This window comes from Maniola hyperantus, chromosome 7, assembly GCF_902806685.2.
Source record: "Maniola hyperantus chromosome 7, iAphHyp1.2, whole genome shotgun sequence".
In the NCBI taxonomy this organism is placed as follows: Eukaryota; Metazoa; Arthropoda; class Insecta; order Lepidoptera; family Nymphalidae; genus Maniola; species Maniola hyperantus.
In genome coordinates, this window is record NC_048542.1 from 2,324,844 (window position 1) to 2,336,916 (window position 12,073).

At 38.8% G+C, this 12,073-nt stretch overlaps 1 protein-coding gene across 11 annotated transcripts in view; it reads left to right on the forward strand.

Moving 5' to 3' along the window:
* LOC117983826 (KH domain-containing, RNA-binding, signal transduction-associated protein 2-like) overlaps positions 1-12,073 on the forward strand; it is a 224,938-nt gene that overhangs the window by 133,928 nt on the left and 78,937 nt on the right. The gene's annotated exons all lie outside the window — the stretch shown is intronic.

Here is a 12,073-nt window from a genome sequence, read left to right on the forward strand (position 1 = left end):
ACCACTTAGCATTAGTGGAAACGGTCACATAGTTTCGTAGCTTAGCTTTGACCTCCTCAGTCACAGCATAACTGCATAGCACATCTCTAGTGGAAAAGCAGCATCCAGCAGGTGTAGATTTTATCACATTGCGAAAATGGCCACCGACAGAAGCCGATGGAAACAGATAATCCATTCGAGGGCAGGTTGCCAGGACCACGATCTTCAGCAATGGAGGAACGACCGGAGAGAGAGAGTGGAAAAGCAGTCTAACAGTCTTGTAACTGCGTATAAACTTTGCAACCAACCTTTTCAGTATCATGTGCCGTTAGTCAGAATTGGCGTGAAGAACAGCTAAAGTTTACCAAACATAAAATAAAGGGTAAATGTAAACAAAATAAAAAAATTCGTTGACGCAAAAACTAAGCGCAAAAGTCGGTTGGTACATAATACAACCTCTTTCATGACCTCTATTATAGAGCCCACCCTTTATCCCAATTTTATTACCTCCAGACCCTTTCTTTTGCTAGTTTCGCGGGCAATAATAAGGACCTTAATATTCTTTATGGGATCAACAATTTTGTTAACATATTTTGCTATTGTAAGTGGATTACTCGGGCCGTTTGTTTTATTATCATTGCAATGGTAACAGAGGTAACAGGTCATTATAAGTAAGAAATAAAACTTCAGATCAAAGAATCCAATTTTTACTTATATAAGCCCTAGGCATAGAAAATTATGGGCTGGCACAGGCGAATACCATACTATTTGAATTACAGATGGATGAAGATCGATCAGTTAATCATTTTTAGGGTTCCGTACCCGAAGGGTGCCAATATGTGATCCTATTACTAAGCCTCCGCTGTCCGTCCATTTGTTTGTCAGCGGGCTGTATCTCGGGAACCGTAATAGCTGTAATTTTGCAGAATCTAAATCAGTACCCATATTATAAATGTGAAAGTGTGTTTGTTTGTTGGTTTGTTGGTTTATTGGTTTGTTGGTTTGTCCTTCAATCACGTCGCAACGGTGCAACGGATTGACGTGATTTTTTGCATGGGTTTAGATAAAGACCTGGAGAGTGACATAGGTTACTTTTTATCCCGGAAAATCAAAACGTTCCCACGGGATTTTTAAAAACCTAATTCCACGCGGACGAAGTCGCGGGTATCAGCTAGTACAGTATAAAAGGAAAAGGTGACTGACTGACTGACTGACTGATCTATCAACGCACAGCTCAAATTACTGGACGGCTCGGGCTGAAATTCGGCATGCAGATAGCTATTATGACGTAGGCATCCGCTAAGAAAGGGTTTTTGAAAATTCAACCCTTAAGGGGGTAAAATAGGGGTTTGAAATTTGTGTAGTCCACGCGGACGAAGTCACGAGCATAAGCTAGTGTAGAGTATTTCTATTGCCGCTATAACAACAAATAATAAAAATTTCAAAAAAGTCACCTTGAAAAAAATTTATTAAGTGTTATTTTTTGAAAGAGAGCACGGAATCCTCTATTTGTTAATCCGACTCGCGCTTGACCGACTCTTTCCTTTCAGAAAACTGTCCCTCACAAAACCCTCTGTAAACTTTGCCGGCTTATCATATCAGTAATGTGGATGAATGAGGAATCAAGGGTTGAGCCCCTTGGAAAGCCGCTTCAAAGATTTATTTGAAACCTGAACCCAAAAAACAATCGATAGGAGATGAGAAAGAAAGGAGAAGAAAAAACAAAAATTGAATTTTATTGTTTCTTTTGGCGTGAAGTTTCTTTACCAGCGTTAGAACAAAGTACCTAATTTATGTATCCAAACACTTGCAATACGGGAGCGATTTATGAAAATACCTAATATGATGAAAATGGACTAAAAAAAATTTGGCATTCGCTTGTCATGTTCGGAAAAACTTATTAGATATGCATTATAGATGTCTACCAATCCGCACATGGCCAGCGTGGTAGACTATGGCCAAAACCCTTCTCACTCTGAGAGGAGACCCGTGCTCTGTAGTGACCCGGTGATGGGTTGATGATACATGTCTCACACCCGGCTTTACTCACGTGTTCAGTCGACGTTAGCCCGTCTAGTCTCAAAACCATTCGGGGTCCTTTTTCACAAGGACTCAGTTCAGTTCTTAGATATGCCTCTGTAATCTGTATACCAGTAACAGGTTAATTGTAAAACTTTTTTTTAATTTATACACTATCGCTTGGCTGCAATCAGACCAATCTATATCTAAGGGTTTCCTTACTAAGTACGAAATCCTAAAACACCCCCCCCTCCCCCCCGTATCCCTGGTAGAACAGCATCCGTTGACAACTTAAATCCCTATAAAACTTAATTTAAGACTAAGTAGACTCTCCACTCTCTAAGAAGTCATCATCATCATCAACTGATAGACGTCCACTGCTGGACATAGATCTCTTGTAGGGACTTCCACACGCCACGGTGTTACGCCGCCTGGAATCTAGCTCCTCCCTGCGACTCGTCTGATGTCGTCCGTCCACCGAGTAGGGGGTCTTCCAACACTGCGTCTTCCGGTGCGAGGTCGCCATTCTAGCACCTTGAACCTCTTAGAAGTATTAGGATATAAGTATATCCTAATAGAATTTCAAGATTTACGAACATACAGTTAAAAAAAGAAGAATACACGATCCTTTCATAATACGCTTCAATAGAAGAAGCGTCCATTGAAAGGGATAAGCCGTCACGTATTGTAAGGGATAAATTCTATCCTATCAAATAGTTAAAGCGGGCAAAAGTACGTTCTTTTCATACAATGCTTCCGATACAATTACTGATCCCATATATAACGAAGAAAAGGAATTGTACTCACATTTACCTAACTATCCTCTACAAACTAAGCTAGTTTTGCGGTTCGTTAGCAAAAGTGATTCTTACCGTTTTATTTCTTCTGTAATACGGAACACTCGGTGCACGAGTCCGAGTCGCACTTGACGGTTTTTTTTTTCAAAACCTCTCGGTCCCTACTCCCTACAGTCCAAGTACAACGTACAATCAGTGCCAATACTTTCTTGCGGCTTTTACATCGACGTGTTGCAAAGGACTGTGTGTGGTGAAATTTTGTCTCGTTCTTGTTAATCCGAGCTAAAAATCCATTCGTGCATATTTAATTCCTTCAGGCGTACCCGATATCTACTCGGTCACTTTGAACTATTTGTCTGCTAGCTTTTTATATGTTGCTTTGTTAGACACTGGACTTTGTAATTGTACTGAAACGATGCATTTCTTCTCTCTAATTTTGCTTAGTTTGACTTTTTGTCGTTGTAGTTTCATTACTCTTATCTTAATTAATCTCTTATTGTAATTTTCACATGCAGTTACATATACTTACCTCTTAATATTTTGAGCATCATCATAACTTGAGCAAGCCATCGCCAGCTCACTACAGAGCACAGGTCTCCTTAGTCTCAAAGTAAGAAGTATATTTTGGCCATAGTCTAGCACGCTGGCAAAGTGCGAGATCATTGTGGAGAATTCTCAGGCATGCAGGTTTCCTCATGATGTTTTCTTTCACCGTTAAAGCAAGAGATATTTAATTTCTTAAAACGCAACATAGCTCCGAAAAGTTAGTGGTGCGTGCCAGGGATCGAACTTCCGACCTCCGATTAGGAGGCGGACGTCCGTCCTAACCGCTAGGCTATCACAGCTTATTATGTGACCGTTTAATTTTAATGTAAATACAGTAGAAACTCTATTAACCGGACTAATTGTTGTCGTTAGGGATTTGGATTATCGAAAATCCGGATAATCGAATGTAGGTATGAAGAAAAACAGGTTTTGTGCATAATTATTATGTAGTTCACTATAATAGTATTTTCAATTTTCGAAGTAAGATAACTATACCAAGTGGGATATCATATGAAAGGGCTTTGCCTGTATATTCTAAAACAGATTTTTATTTATTTTTATGCATACCAGTTTTTGATTTATCGTACAAAATGGCGGAAAAATACCCGAGTATGGAACCCTTAGGTGCGCGAGTCTGACTCGCACTTGGCCGAACAATTTTCGGTTGGTAGTCCGGATAACCGCGAATCCGTATAACTGAGGGCCGGATAACCGAGTTTATACTATATAGGTATACAAGGAAAGTCCTAATCTACTCACTGACTTGACTGCTGACACTGACCTCAACGCCCAACCCTTGGACTTGGAAAGCTGAAATTTTTAAATAGGCGGTCGCTAATTAGTATGCCAATTATTTTACCCTTGAAGAAAAATGTTCAAGTAATAAAAAATAAATTCTCGTAGTAAGTAATGTTAGATATTATAAATAAATGCAGGTACCTATTATAAAATAATGTACACAGTTGTAGGTAGATTCTAAATATTGACTTGACAGTGTTAATTTATCTATATTGTGTGAGTGTAGGAATGGATTGATGTGAAGGTAGGCTATAGAACGAATGTTGCCTGCATTCGCTTCGTTTATTTTGAGTTATAATAGTTAGTCTTACGACACACCGATTTATTCCTATACCAACATCCAAAGTGGTAACAGTGATTAATAAAACTATGAGAAATTCATCGTTATTCTTTCTGAAGATAGAATCCTACCTCAATATTCAAGAATCTCCTCGGCAATCTATTAGTAGTACGTATAATTGAAAATGTTTCAGCAGAGATCCTTTTGCACAGATCAATCACACGGTCCGATCTGCTCTAACTGAGCGGGGTTTTTTCATGTGAAAAAACTATGTTTCTGGGCAAAAAAAAAACCTACGAGTATTTCACAATTTATATTTCGCAACATTTCGAACGAAAATTGTATTACTGTTTTTTTAAGCAATATGGTCTTGGACAGTAGTAATAAAATGACGTGATATTTTGTATAGCGGTAGTTTATGGTCCTAGAATTAGTTATTAAAGAGAATAATTTAAAAAAAAACATGATTCTTATTCATATTTAAAATAATAAATTATTAACGTCACGCTGTACGGAAAGCGATTTATGACGTCACATGGCGTAAACGACAAACATTTTTCAATTTATTAACATAAAAAATATATTCCCGCAGAAAATACTCTATTTTATGTGAAAAAACCGGCCAAGTGCGAGTCAGGCTCGCGCAATGAGGGTTCCGTACTACAGTCGTATTTCTTCGACATTTTGCACGATAATTCAAAAACTATGATGCATATAAATTCTGTTTTAGAATGTACAGGTGAAGACCTTTCATATGATACCCCACTTGATATAGTTATCTAACTTCGAAATTTGAAAATACTAATTATTAGTTCATGTTTTCAATTTAATTTTTTTTGTGTGATGTTACCCTAAATTCACGGTTTTCAGATTTTTTCCCCTTATGTCTGCTATAAGACCTGCCAAATTTCACGATTCTACGTCAACGGGAAGTACCCTGTAGGCTTTTTGACAGACCGACAGACAAACAACAAAGTGATCCTATAAGGGTTCCGTTTTTCCTTTTGAGGTACGGAACCCTAAAAATTGAAAAACTTGTCGTTTACGGATTGTGACGTCTTTATTCACCTTCCGTACACAGCGTGACGTTCATGTTAAAAATAAATAAAAATCATGTTTTTTCTTTAATTATTCTCTTTAATAAATAATTCTAGTTCCATATACTACCACCATACAAAAAAATCACTTCATTTTATTAGTACAGACCAAGACCCTATTGTTGCTCAATATCTGGAGCAATAGGTGGAGCAATCTGGAGCAATTATTTCGCACAATTATATCTCCGCGGGCTGAATCAGGGCTAAATCCCGGGCTGAAGTAAAAGCCAAATTTTATGTGACCATTTTATAATGGAATATTAATAGAACTTTAGCAAAATACACCCTAAACTTTTTTCATTTAGCGGGTGATTCAATTTCTATCAACGAGTACGAATTTATTGTATGTTATTTCACGCTTTATAAAAATAAGTTGCCATGTTAACATGGCAAATAGGTATTCGTAATTATTTTGACAAAAAGTACTATAGGTGCTTTTAATCAGGAATGTTGCAGTATGCTGTGAGATTCGCAGCGTATAAAAATTGCCCGGATGTTTCATAATTCAGTCACCTCCCGGATGTAAATGTAAACTGCGCTAGTTTGTTGAAAAGGTTTTAGGCATAAAAGGCTTTTATTTCCTCCTTTTGTTCATGGTAACAATACGGGGCATAGCAAACAGTCCCTAGGTAATTAACGAGTATGTGAGCTCATTAGGATTATTTTGCAAATTATCTTTTTTATGGGACGACATGTTAATGATCAAATCTAATGGCGGATTTGGATAAGTAACGATAAAGTCAAAAGTCCGGGAATTGGAAAAGGAATAATACTTTTATTAGAAGGATATATCACAGCTATTGCTAACAAAAATCGTGTTCTACAAAGGCTACATACAACTCGCATCAAATAAAATGTTATTTAGAATTGGGTATTTGCCTACTTTTGAATTTGAAAAATATCTCTATTATAAACAAGGATAAAAATAATGACGTAAACTGAAAAAAAAATTAAAATCCAACAAAGATTTACAAAGTTACAGGCATTTTAATTCTGGAGTGGGAGGGTCTTCTATCCCTTTCTCGCAAAACGAAAATTTGTATCAAACCAAACGAAACTACTATGGCATTAGTAGGTGTGACGTCAAACTGCTGTATAATCAGAAATATTTAAATGCTTATAACTTTTTTGATCGATTTAATTAGTTTTTTCAGTTTACGTCATTATTTTTATCCTAGTTTATAATAAAGTAATAAAAAAATTGGAGTCAAATACCCAATTACACTCGTGTATGTGTACAGGGTGTAACCAGAATGCTAGCAAAAACTTAGCGTTATTGTTATACTACATAAACACAATCAAATACCAATAACCATTTGTCTCATTTTGTAGTTTTAGTGATTTCGTATTTTCAAACCCGCAATGTGTAGCGTGCAAAACTTGAGTCAATGCCCCGCCTACGACACGGCATTGACTCCGAGTGGCCTACTTATGCAACGTTCGTTGACCTCTAGCGTCAGTATATATAATACCTGTATATAAAACTATTCCTAAAACACACAACAAAAGAAAACACCCTATACTACTTTTTAAATAACAAACTGTTGCACCAGTGGAAACACGAAAACGGTGACACATAAATAATATTTATTGGAAAAGAAAATTTAAAGTGGAATTAAATTCACTCGACGACACAAGTGGAAATAGAACCGGGCAATTTGGAAAATGTCCAACTGGAGTGCGAAGTGGCTGCTACATTCCGATACGCGACTTTATAGTACAACACTCATTGGGTGCCCAAATATGAGGCCTAGTATGAGTTTGGACCTTGTAAGCAAAGTGAACTAGTGTGAGCAATGATATTAGAAGAAAAAATATCATTGAGTGTGAGTGAGCCCTCGGTTTGATCCAGAATCGACATCTGTCAAAAATTAGGTATTTGAGCACTAGGGGTGACATGAAATCAAGATAAAAAATATTCCTAAAATTTTAAAATTTCCAGTGTTCACGGCATAGTTTAAATATAAGTAAGTGACAGCGTTTTAAATGGTTTTAAAAAATTATAACGTTTTAGTGATTTCCATTATACATGTATGATAGAATGGGTTTTCTCACGTATTTCGTTGACGTTAGCCCGACTAGTTTCGAACCCATCCGGGGTCCTTTTTCACAGGTACTCAGTTCGCCCGCTCTGATGGTGAGGTGAGGTGAGGGTAGGTGAGGTGAGGGCTAACGTCGACTAAAGCCGTTTTATCATACATTATCAAATTTTGATTTCTTGTCACCTAGTGCTCAAATAAGAACCTAATATATTTGACCTGATGAATCGATTCAGGATCGTACTGAGAGCTCCCTCACTCTAGTTCACTCTGTCCATGGTATAGTGTCATTAATTGCCACTATTATCTCAACTATTCGCACCCACTTTGTACCGCACGATGCAATTACGAATTCATTATTATAGCGTTTTATCGATAGAATTTACTCGCTGTAATTTGCAAACTATGCTTTGAAATCATCGATGTTTCAAATAGTCCTTTGTGATTAATATCGTGTTTAACAAATTGAGGCATCGTTTAGGAAACCGCGGGGCGTTGCGATTAGTCCGTTAATGCAAGAGCTAGCGCGCACCACGGTGCTGCGTTGCGTGCACGGTGGTGCGTTTTAAAATCCGTAAATTTAAGGCTAAGCGCGCACTGCGATGCGATTTTTTTCCGCATGTTCAATGCGAAATTTAATTGCAATGCGAATATTATTCCTACGCGCACCACGATTTATTTTCGCACTACAAAGAACATTTAATAAATTATATCTATTAAATAGAGTGAACATCTAAATATGGATTCAAAAAAGAAAATATGCATAATTTACTACTTAATATTACATAAAAGGATTGCGATTTTTTCCGCAGTGCGCGGAACTCAAATATTTTCCATATAATATAACACAAAAATTCTTACGAATTCGCATCACACCGCAATTGTAAATATTAATCGCTTGCGATTTTTTTTTTCGCAGTGCGTGGATGCTAATGTATTTTGATGGTTCACAGATTTGCGATTTTTTTTCGCAACGATTTTTTTTCGTTGTGCGCGCTTAGCCTAAATCTATGAAAATCCAGTGCGGAATTAATCCGCAGTGCGAGCACTACTGTATAGTTCTATAGTTTACAAATTTTGCGGAAAAAAACAGTACGGAAATTTACCGTGGTGCGCGCTGGCTCTAAAATGGTGGCGGCGGCGTCCGCAGCGATAAGGTTGCGAACGCACGAAGGGTCTTCTCGATCGACCTAAGTCAGCGGGGTGTGAGCTTCGAGGCTCGGCCTCGTTGCCCGAACATTTCCTCTCAGAACATTTCCTCCAGGTAGCGCCTTATGCTACCTGGAACCAGGTAGCATAAGGTCTTGTCTTCCTATGACGTAGACCTTATTGTATTGTCTTTTCTGTGAAGTATCAAATCCGGTGGCATCGTCAATCCCTTGAGTCGTCGCTAAAAGACAGATGGACCCTATACGGCACCCTAAAATCTTAAATCGCAGTTGCAGACGAAGTCGCAGTACTTTCTAGTTCTTCATATATAACGAAGCAAAACTTCATATCTATGAGTGCCGCAGTCAATTCAAGCTAACGGCGGCAATAAAAATTGATTTTAACATTAAAGAGAAGAAGAAACGCATCAAGGGAAATCTAGATCTCATATATTATCTAAGAATGCTGATAAAGTCTACTCTAAGTGCCTCAGAGAATATGCTAGTCTAGACCAGGGTTTTCCAACCTGTGGTACACGGAGCACTAGGGTCCGCAGAACTAATTTTTGTCTGGTTGGAGGCTTCGGCCGTGGCTAATTACCATCCAACCGGCAAATATTATAAAAAGACGAAATCATTTCATTTTTAATGGGCATCAGTATTTTTAACATAACTCCACAAAGATGTTAACATTAGGTATAATGAAGCATTATTGCAAAATTCAACTACTTCCACCACCACCTTTTTTTTAACGATGGGAAATGCGTTTACGCATCCCCCCCTCCTGGAAGCCAGCCAGCCAACCAACTGGAGGGAAGGTATGTGGGACTCGCCGGCCGAGAGGCGACCGGAATATCCACTAAAACCCAGCGGCGCTCCTGCGCGTTGCCTGGTGTCTGGGTCACGGGAACACCGAAGCAAACCACCGCGACCCAGCCAGCGACATCCGCCAAGGCGGACCCTCCACCGGGGACCCCGCTCACGAGGTCCCAACGGGCGACAACTGCAGACTCCGCGCACTTCGCCCGCGTTCCATCCTCCGCCTCGTCCGCTGTGCCCTCTGCTATTCAGAGAGACACGCGGAGAAACCTTCCCCCTGCCAGGCCATTAGCCATGGCTAACAATATCCCCGAAGAGTGATTGTTAGCCATGTTACCAGGGTGCACCGGCCCGAATACTGCTGTTCCCCTCGGATTCCCGATGCTTCCAAAAGGGACCAGCAGCACCCAGGCACACTGGGACGTTACCTGGCTGGCACCCCACCTCCACCACCACCTAACATAACTCTTTTTGCGTCTAATGTTAAAAGTTAACTGTTACAACATATAGTTAATCTTAATGGGAACTATGGGATACCGCGAGATCTTAGTTCGGGGCGAACTTACTTAGTACTTAGTGTGTAGGTACAATAAAATGTAAATAAATAAAAAGTTCTAATTGCATCTGATCAAAAAAATGTTGGGAGCAACTGGTCTAGCCTCTAGAGGCTGGTGCAACACGTGCTTGCACGTTTTCAATTTTATATTCACGAACTGAATTTGAATTTAAACCCGAAAATTTTCTAGGCGTTATTCTTGTAGTAAATCTTGAATTGCGAAATTTTCTTGGCATTATTCATATCTAAATCTCCTGAATTTTCTACGCTACTAAAAATATATGGATACAAAAATAGAATGTAGATGTGTGTGTGGACCCAGCACTGTTATAGGCAAGCGCGCTGCACGTAAGAAGCATAATGATGTGATTTCCGCCAAATATTAGCTGTTTCCGGGACAAAAAATAGCGAGTTAGTCAACCCGCTTTAAAAGCCGATTGGCCTTTCACATTGTTTGTGTGTAAGTATGGATTCTGTAGTAATGATACTATTTGGAAATAATGTATGATAGCGCAGATACACACTTTATATTAGAAAAAAAAGCCACTCTTTCTCCTAGTACTACTACTTTACGTAGCTACTTTTTATCCTGAAAAACCAAAGAGTTGCCGCGGAATTAAAAAAAACTAAATCCACAATCCATATGGACGAAGTCGTGCTCGCATCATCTAAGTATTAATTTTTATATAAAAAGAAGCCACTCTTTCAGCTTGAAGTAGCAGTCAAACTAGCTCGAATTACCTCGAGCCTCGAGTAGCTCGGCGTAATTAAACCCCGCAGACCCCGCGTCAGGCGGAGGCTCTATATTCTTATAAATTGTACAACTTCAAAGACGTTTCTCACTGTCGCAGCCGAGCGTGAAACCTGCGACACGCTTGTGCACAGGATGACGGTGTTATTCATAAGAGATAGCAAATTATTTTTGAGGCAGAGAACTGCAGCTAGATATTTTCACAAAATAGGATCAACTTTTTGGATCTAAATATTGCTTGATGTGAATATTATAACAAATGATGAAAACGATGATTTTAAGCTTATTTCGTGGTTAAACGATATATTTTAATGTAGATAACGGGTACATACCACGATTAATTTGGCGTTTCGCGTGCGGCGTGCGGGTGTATGAGGCGTTCCCACTCTCATTGCCATCTTGACCTGTAGGGCGATTGTCTAAAACCTGCATCAATCATTATTACAATCTCAATTGTTCTGATTGGCTGAATTGGTGCGATTCTTGTTGCATGTCACAATGCATTGTGCATTGTGGCCAATAGCGAGCGAGTATTAACCAATCAGAGATGATTGCGATCGTGACATTGTAGCTGACAAACAACCGCGGTAGGGCCGCTGTTTTCTTTCGTTGTTTTGTTTATATTTAACATTATTTCTAACATCTTTGACATCTAAAAAATGTGTGAAGCTCGAATTAAAGTGAAATCTTACTCGCTTTTGCCTATGTTTTGGGCCACAACCAACATCCGTACCGCGAACGTGAATTCAAGCCAAGCGAGGTGCCCACACACAGTCAAAAACTTCCTCAATTCGCAGAAATCCAATTTTCTTAGGAAATTAAATTGACATTATTGGATTATACGAGTTTCATAATACGTTTGAATTTCAGTTTTGAATATCACTATAGCAGAATCTCGCAACTTCCCGCAAGTCCTCCAACTTAGGTAAATTCATGAGTCCAACTATTTTTACTTAGTGAAAATATCCATAACGGCAGAAAACATGTGTGCATGCTGTTTTTTATACTTCTACGAGTACTAGTACATTCGAACCTTTGATAAGTACCAATTTTCAAGTCTACTAGATTTCTGAATAATTTCAAATACATATCAAAAAAATTAAAAAATGTTGGTTTATTGGTTTGTTGGTTTGTCCTTCAATCACGTCGCAACGGTGAAACGGATTGACGTGATTTTTTGCATGGGTATAGATAAAGACCTGGAGAGTGACATAGGCTACTTTTTATCCCGGAATATCAGAGTT